This window comes from Podarcis vaucheri (genome assembly GCF_965113315.1).
Source record: "Podarcis vaucheri genome assembly, chromosome: 1".
NCBI classification, from domain to species: Eukaryota; Metazoa; Chordata; class Lepidosauria; order Squamata; family Lacertidae; genus Podarcis; species Podarcis vaucheri.
In genome coordinates, this window is record NC_138759.1 from 101,359,698 (window position 1) to 101,376,130 (window position 16,433).

Here is a 16,433-nt window from a genome sequence, read left to right on the forward strand (position 1 = left end):
CAGAGTTTGTGAAATTACTAATAACATCAGAAGGCTAAGCCTGAAGAAATTAGTTCTTTTCTAGGTATGATTGCTCCTGTGCCAATTAGTGCCTGAGGTCTTCTGACTGCAGGAGAGAGTGAGCGAGCTAGTATGTTGCATAGATCGTGCGGCAAAGTGTATTGACCCTTAATGAGGCCAAGTGTGTGGTCCAGAGTGAAGGGAGTTAGCAGCGCGTGAGAGGAACACATTATTGTCAAAGAGATATAATCAGATTATTGATCCATGAAGTCAAGGAAGGGAAGGCAAAAAAACAAAAAAATGCAACAAAATTTGTTTCCAATGTTGGCACGATTAATTACTACTTAGGGTCAGGTTGGCTACAAGGCAAAGCAGTACTGTTTTGTGTATGTGGGAGAGGAACATATGCCCAGCTACTTCACTTGCTATTTCTGGCAGATCCTGCCAAAGAGACAAACTGTTAAAGAGATAGCTGGGAAGTACCGTGGTAGAAGTAGTCATTCATACTAACTAAATTCCAGGCTAGATGACTGTAACATTCTCCGCCTTTGAAGGCGCTTCAATTAGTTCAGAATGCAGCTGTGTTAATTGGAGCAAGCACATAACCCTTACTATATGATCTGCAATGATAACCATATTGTTTCAAAGTGCAGCTTTAATCACTAAAAATCCCAAACAATCTAGACCAGAGTGTCTTAAACATAACCTTCACCATATGGATGTGTCTGGCCTGGCCTCCAAGAACTGCCTTGGAGGCTTTGCTCTAGTCCAGGCACAGGCAAACTCGGCCCTTCAGATGCTTTGGGACTACAATTCCCATCTTCCCTGACCACTGGTCCTGTTAGCTAGGGATGATGGGAGTTGTAGTCCCAAAACAGCTGGAGGGCTGAGTTTGCCTATGCCTGCTCTAGCCTTACCCCCGTTCTCCGCTCAGTGGCACTGAGATGTTAACAATGTAATAAGTGCCCTGCTGGTTTTGTTCTCACAATGGCCAGCCCAAAGCCATGAATGCAATAGCATTCTTCCTAATAATGCTCCATAGTAACTGGTATTCAAAGGCATACCACCATCACGGCTAGTCACTTTGGATAGCCTTATCGCTCATGAAATTTTCCAAACATTTCTTATGCTATCCCAGGTTGATAGTCAATTACTATATCTTGTGGCAGTGAGTTTTTGCAGTTTATCTATGTGCTTTGTGGAGAAGCGTATCCTGAATATGTCAGCATTCAGCTTCATTGGGTGACCGTAGATTCTAATATTTGGAACTAATAGACTTTAATTCCCATGGAAAATCTTTCCTTCTGGTTCCAAACTCCACTGGTCAGTCACAATGGAGCTTCCCATCTCTACCCTTCATTCTTGGTGACATATGTTTTGCTTTTGAAGACTTGCTTCCTCTCCCAAAGCACAGGGATTGGAGGGCTCTGCTAAAACGATTCCCTCTGATCATACATAAGACCCTTCCCCATATGCAAGTTTTTTGTAAGCAGGAGACGTGCATTTGCAAAGCTACTCCTCCTTGCCTGCCTCCCCCGGCTGTGCTGTTTTGCTAATACAATATGCTTAAAGGTAAAGGTAAAGGTACCCCTGCCCGAACGGGCCAGTCTTGACAGACTCTGGGGTTTGTGCGCCCATCTCACATCTATTGGCCGGGGGCCAGCGCTGTCCGAAGACACTTCCGGGTCACGTGGCCAGCGTGACAACGCTGCTCTGGCGAGCCAGAGCCGCACACGGAACGCCGTTTACCTTCCCGCTGGTAAGCGGTACCTATTTATCTACTTGCCCCCGGGGGTGCTTTCGAACTGCTAGGTGGGCAGGCGCTGGGACCGAGCAGCGGGAGCGCACCCCGCCGCGGGGATTCGAACCGCCGACCTTTCGATCGGCAAGCCCTAGGCGCTGAGGCTTTAGCCCACAGCGCCACCCGCGTCCCTACAATATGCTTAGATACAGCTTAACCATTAGTAGATGCTTGTATGTAGCATTTCTGAGATGTCTGGACCTGAAAATGCTTCAGAGGACCCTGGTTTGAATTGTGCGTTGTCATACAATTCCTTACAAGGCACCCTGCCTCATCTCTCAGTTCAAATCTGATGCACATTCCTATACTTTTACGACTTACCTAATATTCTAATACAGTCTAATCCATTTGCCTTCTGCAGTAAGTTTTTACTCTACATTTTTAAAAAACCAATATATACAGTAGATATAGTTCTCTGGGTGTCAGGGGCTGGTTAGCTGCTTGTGCTTAAAATTGTGCCCCTTCAGAGTTTGTGCGACCCCACAAACCTCTGTGTGTGACAGAGCTCCTCAGACATGTCTGCTCTAGTCACTAGTAGAGTCTGACAGTGGCTGTCTGCGGAAGCGCTTCCAGCAAAGAAGTTCCTTAACGGAAACGCGTCTCCTGGACTCACGACGTGGCAGCTTCCGGCGCAGCATGGGTCTCCCTGCAGTTGCTTCTGACACCTCCCCGCTATTTTCGCTCGAAGTGTCTCTCACCCCTCTCTCTCCCCTGCTGCTTCCTGCCTGGGCTGCTGCGTCTCTCTCAGCATTACTGAGATCCTCCTCCAGAGACCCCGCGCTCCCCCTGCTGGTCCCTGCTTTGGCTGTTGACTCTCTCCCAGTCTCTGGGAGCCTTACCACTTCCCTTTCCTCCGATGTCAGTTCCCTGACATCCACCTCCCCTCCAGGGCCCCCCTCTCCCCCGCCCCTACTTTCTCCTCTGGGCGGTGAGGAGCTGAAACCCCTAAAAGAATCCTCTTCATCTTCAGACGTCTCGAACAATTCCCTCCATCGGTCTTCGTTCCGACTCGCTGAATCCTCCTCCACCTCGGAATCAGCGAACCCCTCCAACTCTTCTTCGTCGTCGGTGGTGGCGAAGTATTCCCTCCGGAACCTCGCCACTGGCTGGGGTTTTCTAGGGAATCTCTGATGAAAAGTTTCAATCAAAACCTCGTCATCTACCTCCTCTGCCCTGACCCAGGTGTTTTCCGACTCCGGCTCCCCTTCCCACATTACCAAATACTCTACTTGCTCTCCCCTCCACCTGGAATCGAGAATCTCCGCTACATGGTAGCTGTGTTCTTTTTCTTCCATAGCTGGTCCCCTATTGACCCTCCCCTCTCTGTCCCCTATATACGGTGACAGCAATGATCTGTGGAACACTGGGTGCAACTTCATGTGGTTCGGTAACCGGAGTCTGAAAGCCACTGGGTTGACCTGTTGCGTGACTTCAAATGGGCCCAGTCTTTTGGGTCTTAACTTCTTACAACCTCCTTTAAATGGTAACCCTTGGGTGGACAGCCACACCTGGTCCCCCACCCTAATGCTTTCCCCTTCCCTTCTGGTTTTGTCTGCCTGCCTCTTATATTCCTCCTTCGCCCTGTTTAAATTAAGTTGGAGCTGGCGATGGATCGCTTCCATTTCTTCAACGAACTGTTCTGCGGCAGGAACGCTCCAGTTCTCCCCCTCCCCCCCTGGGAAGGCTCGGGGATGACACCCGTGATTGGCCAAAAAAGGGCTCATCCCCGTGGACACGTTCTCTGCATTGTTATAGGCAAATTCTGCCAACGCCAGCTTCTCCACCCAATCATTCTCTCTGTCATTCACATAACACCTCAAATATTGCTGGAGGACACCATTAGCTCTTTCCGCCTGCCCATTGGTTTCTGGATGACGGGCAGTGGAAAAATTCACCTCTACATGCAATAAGCTCATGAGCTTCCTCCAGAACCTGGAAGTAAATTGTTTCCCTCGGTCCGAAACCACCCTCAAGGGGGCACCATGCAACCTAAACACATTTTCCACAAACAATTTAGCGGTTTCTTCTGCTGTGACCGCATGTGAGCAGGCTATAAAGTGGGCCATCTTGGTTAACAGGTCTACCACAACCATAATGGCTGTCTTCCCTTTGGACCTGGGCAGATCAGTCATGAAATCTATTGCCACTGCCTCCCATGGTCTTTCCGGCGTGGGTAGTGGTTCTAATAAACCTGCCGGTGCCCGCCTCTCCCCCTTGGCTCGTTGACATCGGTCACACCCTCTCACATATTCACGCACATCTTCCCTGACCTTGGGCCACCAGAATTCCCTGGTAACCAGCCACATGGTTTTGTGTTGCCCAAAATGCCCTGCTGTGGGGCTATCGTGCAGTTGCTTGAGTACCTTTTCCCTCAATTCCCCTTCAGGTATGTATAACGCTCCCTTGTAGTACAACGCCCCGTTTCTCTCCTCAAAACCCCCGGGTTTGTCTCCCTCCCTCCGGAGACCCCTGAGTTTGTCCTGGGCGTATTCATCCTGCACCGTTCCCTCTACCAGTTCCCTTTGCCCCACCAAAGCCGCCCCACACACCCAGCGGTCCTCGGGAATAACATGGGTCTCTTCGGGTGCACCCTCTCCCTCCAAATATTCAGGTTTGCGTGAGAGAGCGTCCGCCCTAACGTTCTCCGGGCCTGGTACGTAACAAATCTCAAAGTTAAATTTGGAGAACTCCTGGGCCCATCTCAACTGCCTTTGGTTGAGCACTCGCGCAGTTCTCCAATACTCTAGATTCTTATGGTCCGTGCACACTTGCACCTTCTGTTGTGCACCAATTAGTAGATGCCTCCATCTCCGGAAGGCCTCATAAATCGCAAGAAGTTCCCGGTCGTGCACCGTGTAGTTTCTCTCAGATTTGTTCAGCTTTCGCGAAAAGAAGGCACACGGTCGCCACTCTGACCCCTCCTTCCCCGGCTGCAGAAGAAGCACCGCCCCTATGGCTCTGTCCGAAGCGTCTGTTTCGACCCTCAGCTTTTTTTGTAAATCCACATGTAGAAGTTGTTCGTCAGAGGCGAAGGCCCTTTTCAGTTCCTCAAACGCTCGCTCCGCCTCCCCCGTCCAAACAAACTTCTTTTTGCTGCTGAGACAGTCCGTGATGGGCGCCGTCAGGTGGGCGAAGTTTCGGATGAACTTACGATAAAAGTTTCCAAACCCTAGGAACCTCTGCACATCCTTCTTGGTCTTGGGTGTTTTCCATTCCAGCACCGCTTGAACCTTGCCGGGGTCCATGGCCAACCCCTTGTCTGACAAGCGGTACCCCAGGAATTCCACCTCCTTGGTATGAAACTGACACTTTTCCAGTTTCACCCACAGTCTGTTGGCTTGCAGCCTGCTCAACACTTCTCTGACGTCTCTCACATGTTGCTCCTCATTCTCCGAATACACCAACACGTCATCTAAGAAGGCCACGCAATTCTTGTAGAGCAAAGGCCCCAGTACATGGTTCATAAAGGCTTGAAAACACGCGGAGCCTGTTTGTAATCCAAAAGGCATAACGAGGTATTCAAATGCCCCCAAAGGGGTGAACATGGTGGTCTTCCATTCATCCCCTTTCCTTATACGTATCAGGTTGTACGCCCCCCTTAGGTCCAGCTTTGTAAAAATCTTTCCTTTTCGCACCCTGGTCAAAATATCATCAATCCTGGGCATAGGAAAAGCCGCCGGCTCTGTCACTGCATTTAGGGCCCGAAAGTCACATACCAGCCTCGGCTTGTCCGTGTTTTTTTTATCCACAAAAAACACTGGGCTACCCCCCGCTGCCTTGGACTCTCTGATGAAGCCTCTCTTCAGGTTCTTGTCAATGAACGCTCGCAACTCCTGCATCTCCCTGTCTGACATGGCATACAACTTGCCTACAGGAAGCTGTGCTCCAGGGAGTAAATTGATCTGGCAATCAAAGGGCCTATGCGGGGGTAGTTGGTCCGCTTCCTTCTCGCTGAACACGTCGCTGAGATCAGCATACTGTGGTGGCACCTTCCCCTTCTCCATCACTTCCGTCCCTGCTAGGGTGGCTTGGGCCCCTGCTGACCCCTTTTCCGCCCTGCAGTGTTCTAAGCAGTGTGCGGAACCGAAGGAAACCACTCTTTGATGCCAGCCCACCAGCGGATCATGTAGAGCTAGCCAGCTCATTCCCAAAATAATGGGAGCGCCTCCCAAGGTGGCCACATTAAACGCTATCAGTTCTGTGTGCCTTGCCACCCTCATTATAATTGGGACGGTATGCAAGCTGACGCCTCCTCCCAACAGTTCCCTGCCATCAATCGTGGTCACCTGCAGGGGGTTGCTTAAAGGGATAGTCTGTATCTGGTGTTCAGCAGCAAACTCCTTGCTCATGAAATTGCAGGAGCTGCCTGAGTCCAACAGCGCCTTTATTTTTAGGGGGTGTCCATTTTGCAGCTCTAGCGACCCTTCAATCACTAGAGCAGGTCGAGGAGCTTCTGGCACTGGCACTTGGGGAAGGGGCACTTTCACTGCTCTTTGGCCTGGCTGCAGTGCCCTGCTGGCAACCAGGCGTTGGCTTTTACCTGCTCCGTTTCTCCCTGCTCTTCCCCCTCAACAGCTCCCACCATCCCTTGCCATTCCTTCCTCTGGGGGCAGACTCTGGCAAAGTGGCCTGGCTGTTGGCAGAGATAGCATTTCCGGGCTCCCTTTCCCTCCTTCTTCGCCCCCTCACTGGGCTTTGAAACTGCGCGCGCGCGGGCTGTTCCGATTTCCATCGGCTCTGCCGGCGGGAAAGCTGGCTCAGGAATGTCTGGAATGCGTAACTCCTTCCAACGTTCCCCTCTCCCTTCCCGCCTCTCCAAGGCTCTTGCCTCCTGGCGCGCTCCAATGGTCAGCGCAGATTTGGTCAGCTGATCCATAGACCCCGCCCTGGGGCTCCTGGCCAGCTCGTCTTTCACAGCTGAAGAAAGACCTTCTTCAAATAGCATCTGAATGGGTGCCGCCGATAAATCCCACCCCAATCTGTGAATCAGCATGGTAAATTCAGTCCAGTACTCACGGACAGATCTGCTTCCCTGCTTGCAAGCCATTAGCTGTCTGCGTACCAACCCTTCCTCAATATCGCTGGAAAACATGATATCCATTGCACGAAAGAATTTCATAGTGTCCTTTAGGATATCGTTGTGCGTTGCCATCAGGGGTCGAACCCAGTCCCGCGCCCCCTTCTCAAGATGCCCAATTACGAACGCAACTCGCGATTCCTCATCAGGGAACTCATCAAACTGCACATTCAGAGCATATTGCATCTCAGTCCTAAAGGCATGGTAATCCTTGGGGTCCCCCCCAAACTTCTGCACCAATCCTGGTACCTTTCTGGGGAACTGAGTGGTTCTCCCCTTTTTGTCAGCATCCTGAGCCCTTCTCTCCTCGAGCCTCGCCGTCTGCAGCGCAAGTTGGACCTCCAGAGCTTGATACCTTTCTTCCAAGCTTGGACCAGCTCCAACCCCTGCGTCTCCGGTTCCGACTGGGTTGCTCATGATGCTTTCTCCTGCACAGGCAGCGTACAGAGACTGTCAGACTGCTGTCAGGGGCTGGTTAGCTGCTTGTGCTTAAAATTGTGCCCCTTCAGAGTTTGTGCGACCCCACAAACCTCTGTGTGTGACAGAGCTCCTCAGACATGTCTGCTCTAGTCACTAGTAGAGTCTGACAGTGGCTGTCTGCGGAAGCGCTTCCAGCAAAGAAGTTCCTTAACGGAAACGCGTCTCCTGGACTCACGACGTGGCAGCTTCCGGCGCAGCATGGGTCTCCCTGCAGTTGCTTCTGACACCTCCCCGCTATTTTCGCTCGAAGTGTCTCTCACCCCTCTCTCTCCCCTGCTGCTTCCTGCCTGGGCTGCTGCGTCTCTCTCAGCATTACTGAGATCCTCCTCCAGAGACCCCGCGCTCCCCCTGCTGGTCCCTGCTTTGGCTGTTGACTCTCTCCCAGTCTCTGGGAGCCTTACCACTTCCCTTTCCTCCGATGTCAGTTCCCTGACACTGGGTAAATCCTTTTTTTCCCTGCTCATGCTTAATGAACCTGGGAAAATGTGACGTGAAGTATGCATTCAAGATACATGACTAAAAGAACATTATTCAGGCATCATAGTGCATGAATAGGTATGACTGCTCCAGAAATATTGTGAAATAATAAAACTCTCCAAAAAGATAAACCCAGTCGTCATATATTTTGTAGAGTATTAGAATCGATCTTCTATAATTTTTAGGATTATTAAAGGATATTTCAAGAGTATTTATGTAAATGAATTGTTTACACATTGAAATGGACTGTAGTCAACAAAATTTTATAACATAATAACTGCTTTAGTCTTTAATGGGCTTTCAAGGCTCATTGGTGTTTTTGCTTAATGCAATACATGCCTATTGTCACCTGTCAGATTTTGAAATATTTGGATTTTCAATTGCCTTAACAGAGACCATGTCATTTTGGATGGACTGTGCAAGCTAAATAATAGTTGTAATAGGTTGTCTAGTTAGCTAAAGGCCACCTACAATTTCCCAACTGCAAGTTCTCTCTGTCTCAAGAAATAGAAATGCAGGACAGTTTAATAAAGAGCTAGTCCCACATCATTACATGTCACCAAATTTCAGAACCATACTAGTTCCTTCAAAAACTTGCATAAGGATAATCAGAATATATATATTTTTAACAGTGCCAAGCTCTTGCTGCCAGCAAGCTTCAGGCAGTAAATTTATTGTTTACCAGAACTTTGCTATTGCTTTCAGTTGTCAACTGTGTTTAAAAGTGTTGTCTTCCCTCTCTGAATAATGAGAAGAAGAAAATACAGGGCTAGGGATTCTAGATAGACATGAATATGGAGCAGCCTAATTTCTACATGATATTCTCTCTTTCAAAACCCTGACCCCTGGAAGCCTGCACAAAATGTGTTAGAAAATAGAAAGGTTTATATAAAAAATATCCACAGGCAGAATCTTAAGTCTATAAAGGTGTGGGCTCCCACCCTCATGAGTACAAAAATCCAGAGAGCTGAAGTAACAATATTATCATGCAACACCTTTATACTTGTGAAGATAGAAAGATGCTTTATACTGAGCCAGGTCACTGGTGCTGCTAATTCAATACTGTCTGCCATGACTGGCATGGCTGTCCTGGGTTTCAGGTGGGGGGCTTCTTTGGCAGTCTTACTTTAATTTCTGACTTTTTCAAGAGAAGATTGTGCTGTTTTAAGTCTGTGACGTTTCCAGCTAGTGGAAAAGTGTACATGAATATAATTTTAGGTTTTGTTTTTAAAAAACCTTACTTTCTTTAACATTGTACAATTATGATACAATGGTACCTTGGTTCTCAAACTTAATCCGTTCCGGGAGTCTGTTCAACTCCTGAAATCATCCAAAAGCCAAGGCACAGCTTCTGATTGGCTGTGGGAGCTTCCTGCAGTTGAGCGGAAGCTGCATCGGATGTTTGGCTTCCGAAAAACATTCGCACACTGGAACACTTACCTCCGGGTTTGCGGTGTTTGGGAGCCAAAGCGTACACGTGCCAAGGCGTTCGAGAACCAAGGTACGACTGTAGATTGTTGGGTTTTGTGTGGGGTTTTTTTGTGTGTGTGTGTGTGTGTGTGTGTGTGTTTAATGATTGCATTTTTAATGGGATTTTAGATTTTTATACTTTGATACTGGAAAACAAGATGCAACAGAACTTGGCTTTGAGAACCAGCATTTTAGAATTGGCTCTAAAATACTTTGAGCAATTGCACAATTTTGCATCTATAAAGATATTGCGTCTTACATAATCTAGCTTTGGTGCTTTCTCGGTAGTTTGCATTGCTAGCAAGCCCCTGATTAAAAAATGAATGTCCAGGTTTTCTGTTGGAACTTGGCTTTGTTTCGCAGTACGAATTTTTATCTGAAATTTAATTTTATTATGCCTGTTCATTGAAATTAAATTGCTATTGGAGTGGCTCATCTTGGGAAAATACAAATGTAGCATTGATGCTCCTTGATCAGATTTCATGATGATGATCAAATACCTCAGTCACACACATTGTTATAACTCATCCTTGAAATGTTGTTAAGCGATGCTTTCCATTAGGTTCAAATTGATGCTAGGCCATTATATATGAAAAAGATGCAACTTCTCATCCTAGCATCAAAATTCCTTGCTGACAACACAAAAACATCCAACCTCAGATTATATATATATATATATATATATTTGCTTTCGTAGATTTTCACGGGTACAGGAATGCAGGTTTTGGTGTCTTCGGGTGTCTTCCCGTGTAAGAGTCGGGGTGTCCATAAACACAATATCAAAACAGCCTTCTGCACCAACCAAAAAATAGCCAATATCCTCAGAAACCCAAAAGACAAAATCCAGCTGGAAAACCAAGGGGTCTATGAAATACCCTGCAAAGTCTGCCCAGCCACGTACATTGGACAAACAAACAGACGAATAAATGCACGTATCGCAGAACACAAGAATGCCGTCAAAAAAGAAGAAAAAACTTCCTCTCTTTTCCAACACATGAAAGAAACAGGACACGAAATTAATTTTGCAGATTCCAAATTGCTCTTTAACATGGAACATCACCACAAGAGAATAATCATGGAAGCCATCGAGATAGAGAAACACCCTCACAACATGAACAAGCGTGACGACACGTCCCGCCTGCCAGACATCTGGAAATTAGCCCTCCCCACAAAAACCGACACCAGAACCAGAGGCACACAGAACGCCGTCACCAATCAACCACACCAGACCCAAACCCAGACCCTCTCCACAGACATATTACAGACTCCATCCAGTAGCCAAACTATAGTGGCACCTCCGGATGCTGCACCCCCCTGCAATCCCTACACAGATCTGGCTGGCACAAGGCACAAAACCACAGCTCGCCCCTATACACGAAGCCAAGCCAGAGCACAACTAAATGCAGCACAGCCATCTTCTCAGAAAAACTCTTCACAAGCTCAAGAGGTCAAGACACGAAAGCTTTAGCAACTAATCTACACTTAATGACCCACCCAGTGGTATTCAGAATATCACTCATGAAATCACTCAAGATATCCCTCAAGTAATTAAGGAACAAAAGAAGAAAAGGCACACTAATCTATGAACTTCCTCTCTGCCCAGAACGTTGGAGGCTATACACCACACCCCTCAACAGTATTTATAGGAACTCAAACACCAGACTCTGCTCTGTTCCAGTAACAAGAAGCCGAAAGCACCAGCCTGAAGATGACGAGTGAGACCTCGTCGAAACGTCGCACAGACACCCCGACTCTTACACGGGAAGACACCCGAAGACACCAAAACCTGCATATATATATATATATATATATATATATATATATATATATATATCAAAAATAAATGAAACTGATTAACTGTTGAGTGCTACATAACTACAGCTAATTAAAGAGGCTTCAGTGATGTTTGTGCAGATATGCATGCTTATTACATCTAAAACCTATTATTTCCAAGGCTGGGAGGGCAGCTTACTTCAGTAGCGTAACTTGATAACAGCACAGTATTCTTAATTTGCTGACTGAAGATGGCCATTCCACAGCCATTCCTTCATAAACGTTTTGGGACCTAGGAAATTGTAATTTGTATTGCCCAGTTGTTAAAATCCCTATTTGAGGGCCTGGTGCTTGAGGAGGTAGTAGCAGTTGCCCTCAATTTGTTTTTGAATGAAATAGAAAAGATCACCTAAATTAATTTAAGTCCAGGTTTAGTCTGGGTTTGGGCACTAAGACCCTAATGTATGAGCTTTGTTGAGAGGGGAGAGGTGGAGTGTGATTCTGTTAATTCTTCTCTATCTCTCCACAGCGTTTGATACCATAGTATCTTGCAAGATTAACTCTGTAGAATGGGAGTTAGGGACACTCATGAGTCCAATCAGCAGAAGCCTTGTGCAAGGATTTTTACTTGCACAGTGGGGTCCCCCCTCATTTCCCCCCATGCCCCGTGAAACTGGCTTGCAGTGGTCAGAAGAATCCATGGAACAGTGCAGAACAGGGAGACAAGAGGGTGAAATGCTTGCCCAGATGAAACGATTACCTTAATGTGATGTTGGATTCCTCCCAGTGCTGCTTTCAGATAATAGCATGGGTGATTTTTGCTGTAGAGTCCTGCAAAGTTCCATCTTATCCCCCATGCTGTTAAACATATGTACCACTTGGTGAGATCATCAGAGGTTTTGGACTGTGGTGTTTTTCTCTATATATCATCTAAGTCAAGTGAGGCTGTGCAGGTGATAGGTTGCAGTCTGTGTAGATTACGACTGATTTTGTGTAGAATACAACTGTGCAGATTAAGTTTGTGTAGATTACCACACAACTGAATTTGATGTGGCTTGGGTGAGGACAAACAAACTAAAGCCAAACAAAGCCAGATAAGATAGAGGTGCTGTTGGTAAATGGTTCCTTTGTCTGGGAATTAGGTGAGCAATCTGTTCTACATGGGATTGCATTCCCCAAGCGAGCACAAGTGTGTAGAGACCCATTGCAGCTTTGGGGTTGGTTTGCCTCCTACCACAACTCCTGGACTGTGATGATATTGCCGCTATGATGCATTCTCTGGTTAAACTCTTGATTTGATTACTCACATGTGTAGTATGTGGAACTGCCGTTGAAAACTATTTGGAAGCTTCAGTTCCTGCAGAATGCAATTGCCAGAACTTCAGCTGGCACAGCCCAATGGAATAATTTTACACATCGAATCTGAATGACGTACATTGGATGTCTATTGGCTTCTGAGCCTAATGCAAAGTGCCTCTTCTTCCAGGCTTAGTTAAACAGCCTGGGACCAAATACATGAAGGGATTATTGCCTTTCCTTCCTCTAACCTTAATCTTAGGGTCTTCCAAGGGGGTTGGCTCTTCCCTTGCCCTAGGAAGTTTGTTACATGATAACAAGGGAGTTTTCTCTGTGGTGGCACCATATCTCTAGAATCCCTTTTCTATAGGAGTACAGTGGACAGTCGGGTTGTGAATGTGATCCGTGTGGGAGGCACATTCGCAACCCACAGCGCCGCGTCTGTGCACACGCGGGTTGCGATTTGGCGCTTCTGTGCATGCAACCCATTCCGGTACTTCCGGGTTTTGGCGCGTCCGTAACCCGAAAAAACACAACCTGAAGCATCTGTAACCCGAGGTATGACTGTACTGTTAATACCAATGTCAACATTTATTTATTTATTTATTTAATTTTATTGTATTTTATTTAGGTATTTTTCGTTTATTCATCCCTTTTATATTCCACATTGTTATCTTTGGAGATGGATGGCAGCAAAGGGCTTTAAATATTTTAATAATTGTAATATTTGTACCCTGCCCATCTGACTGGGTTAAATATAACATGAATGATACTGGGGAAAATAGCTTCCTCTTCTATTAGTGGATGCCTTTGCTGGATCAAAAGCAATTTCACGAGTGCAAGGGCACCAGTTGGTTCCACCTACTTTACTGCAGCACATTCAAATAAGCTACAAGGCCGGAAGATTGTTGCTGTCAGCCATTCACACTGAAATACACTGAACTGTAATTTGTATTTTATGTACAGTTCTTCACAAAGCATGACAATACTTTTGAACTGTCACTGAGTAACTAAGGGACTGCATTTGGCTCAGTCTCTCACTGTGTTCTAGTGACCTTGCATACTTAATCATAATTGAGAGTCAAGTGACTTTTATGGGACATGAATTTTAATTAGGCTTCACATTAACAGTGAAGGTACTTTGTCTAGAATTCCTCTGATTGTGATAATTAATTGGCTGTCAGGAGTCAGCCTCCTGTCTTCCAGAATCCGTTGAACAGCATATTTTCAAATATTTATGAAGATGTTTTAGTGTGTATCATAGAAAATTTCATTATCATTATAATTACGCTTGGAAATAGGACAGTTTTCTATTGTCAGATAAACCTTGGGAGATAACCCTTATATATACTCAGTTGAGCACTCAGCATGTGAGGGGTTCCTGCAGATACCAATTCATCAGTTGATCTGTTCTGCACAATATAGGAACCAGGCCTTTACTATGTACTATGGCCTTGCAGCACCTACACTTTGGAATCCCCTCCTGTTAAATATTAGGCAGAAACTGGCTCTGTTGTCTTTTGGCATCTACTTAAGACCTCCTTCTTCCAACAAGCCCTTTCTCAGAAACAAAATCTGAGAATCCAAGGCAAATACTCAAAGGAGATACAGAGAGAGCATGCAGCTTTATTTGTCTCTTATTGGAGCCCAAGGCAGCTGGCTTTTCTCTGTCAAATTCCACTTACACACACGGCATGAAGCCATATGGTCAGTGCTCTCAGGGGGGTAGTAATATTTGGAGTCTAGCACCAGCACACACATCAACCCATTCAAGAAATGTATTAAGAATAAAAGGCAGGTGGGCAAAAGAAAGAGGCAAAATGGAGCTTTTATAGAAAATAAAGAAAACAATTTAAGTCTACCCTATTGTAATTACTGAAGAGCAGGCTTCTGGTCTTATGGATAACATTGCAGTGTTGATAGATGAAAGTTGAAGGACAAAGACTGTTGGCAACAGTAATCTTCTAAAGGCACCTTCCTGATGGCCTTTGACTGACAGCTGGCTCTTAAGTAGCTACTCACAAGACAGTCATGCTCACCAGGAAGAGGTGCTTTAAATATTTGGACATTGGGAGAAGAGCTATTGCCTGGAGCTATTTCTCCTATCCTTGCTAGATGCAGCCCATTCCTCACTTAGTGTATTCAAGGGAAATGTGTGTCTTCCATTAGACATAATGGGAGATTAGGTAGACTGGGTAATCTTAACAGGACAGGCTGACAGTAGGGCATGGAGCCATGAGCTGGGGGGTCCATATGGTTGACCATGCCTGTGGAGAAGGGGGAGTTAAGGGCTTCAGTGAGTTCTATAAAAATACTGTTCTGGGATGGTCTGTTCTGTTCATATTGTTTTTTCTGTCATGTTTTAAAGATTTCCCTCAGCTTTATGGTTGCCATACAACAAGGTAAAGGGGACCCCAGACTATTAGGTCCAGTTGTGACTGACTCTGGGGTTGCGGCGCTCATCTCGCTTTATTGGCTGAGGGAGCCGGCGTACAGCTTCCGGGTCATGTGGCCAGCATGACTAAGCCGCTTCTGGCGAACCAGAGCAGCGCACGGAAATGCCGTTTACCTTCCCACCGGAGCGGTATCTATTTGTCTACTTGCATTTTGTGCTTTTGAACTGCTAGGTTGGCAGGAGCAGGGACTGTCGTGGGGATTCGAACCGCGACCTTCTGATCGGCAAGCCCTAGGCTCTGTGGTTTAACCCACAGCGCCAGCTAAAACTCATGCTGCAGTGGATCCCAGTGTATAATATTTTTATTAATACTGCAACTTCCAAACTAGGTATACAGGAGTGGGGGAGATTCCTCAGTTCATAGGTAATCTCCCCATTGAAGGAAGTTGGTGACTGATATGTTCCTTGGCCCTACAGTGTGAGCGGAAGAGAAAGTTATCTGAGAAGTGGCAAAAATTACTCTTATCACAAACGTTTCCCCCTCCTCACTTGGAGATAAATTGTGTCCCTGGTATCTTTTTGGCTGTAGATAAACTGATCAGATCTGTATTGCAAACATCTCTGTCCATTTAGATTGTGCTTAGGTCAAGTTTGAAGATAGAGTGTTTACTTTAAAAGTTAAAAATGACTGCATACAAAGATGCATTGAAAGAAACGAAAGAGCATAATGTAGGCTGTATTTTCAACCTGCTCCATAGGAAGGAGAGTGTTAATAGCCACATTAATTTTTACTTTTTCCTATGCATATCATTTTGTAACCTGTCTTGTCCTTTGTTACTGTTTTTAGTATGTTCTTCAATTTGGTGTACAGAAATCGCACCCTTTAAACTGTTTATTAAAAATGCAAATCCACCCTCTATAAAAGTAAAGTTTAAGAAAATTAGCCTCAGTTGATCAATTCTCAGCTGTTGAAGCACCATGGCAATCTCAGCAGAAAAGCCTCATGGTGTTGCTCTTTGTCTTTTAGGTTTGCTTTCTGCGGTGTGCTTTCATGCTCCTAAATAGTAATTCAAAGTTCATGAGGCAACAGTTTTATCCTGAGAGGAGCTTAGCCTTCTTTGGCAAGCTGAATTTCTTGTTTTCACTCAGAGTGGATAGCATGTCCTTTATCGCAGCTGATCGCACAAACATGAAAGGTTGTGTCTGGTGCCTTGCAGGGTACTTTAGATTTCCTTATCATTATAAGTCACCTTACGCTGCCTTTCCCCCTTTTCTTCTAAGCCACTATATTCCAAGATGAAAGAAAGAGGCGATAGGAACTCAGAGCAACAAACTTTCATTCTAATCCTTCTATGGGAAGTGTTTAGTTCTCTTTTTCTTTCTCTTCCAAAGACTACTACATAATGCAGACACTACTTACCTCTTTTCAGATTAATATGTTGGAATATAAGAAAACAATGCTCTAACATGGCACTAATATGGCTTGCCTTCTTTTTATAGGCAATGGCCTTAACATGATCACTATCTTCCAATGTAGTTTTGAAATTCATGATGTTCTGTCACTTGTGTTATCTCAGGGTTTTTTTTCATTCATCTTAACTATTTTCTCTTGATATATTCCACTTGCTCAAAGCTACTAGTGAAAAATGCTGGCAGAATTAAAA

At 45.8% G+C, this 16,433-nt stretch overlaps 1 long non-coding RNA gene across 1 annotated transcript in view; it reads left to right on the forward strand.

Annotated features, from left to right (window-relative positions):
* The window catches only part of LOC309519201, a 189,797-nt gene that overhangs the window by 119,009 nt on the left and 54,355 nt on the right, over positions 1-16,433 (forward strand). The gene's annotated exons all lie outside the window — the stretch shown is intronic.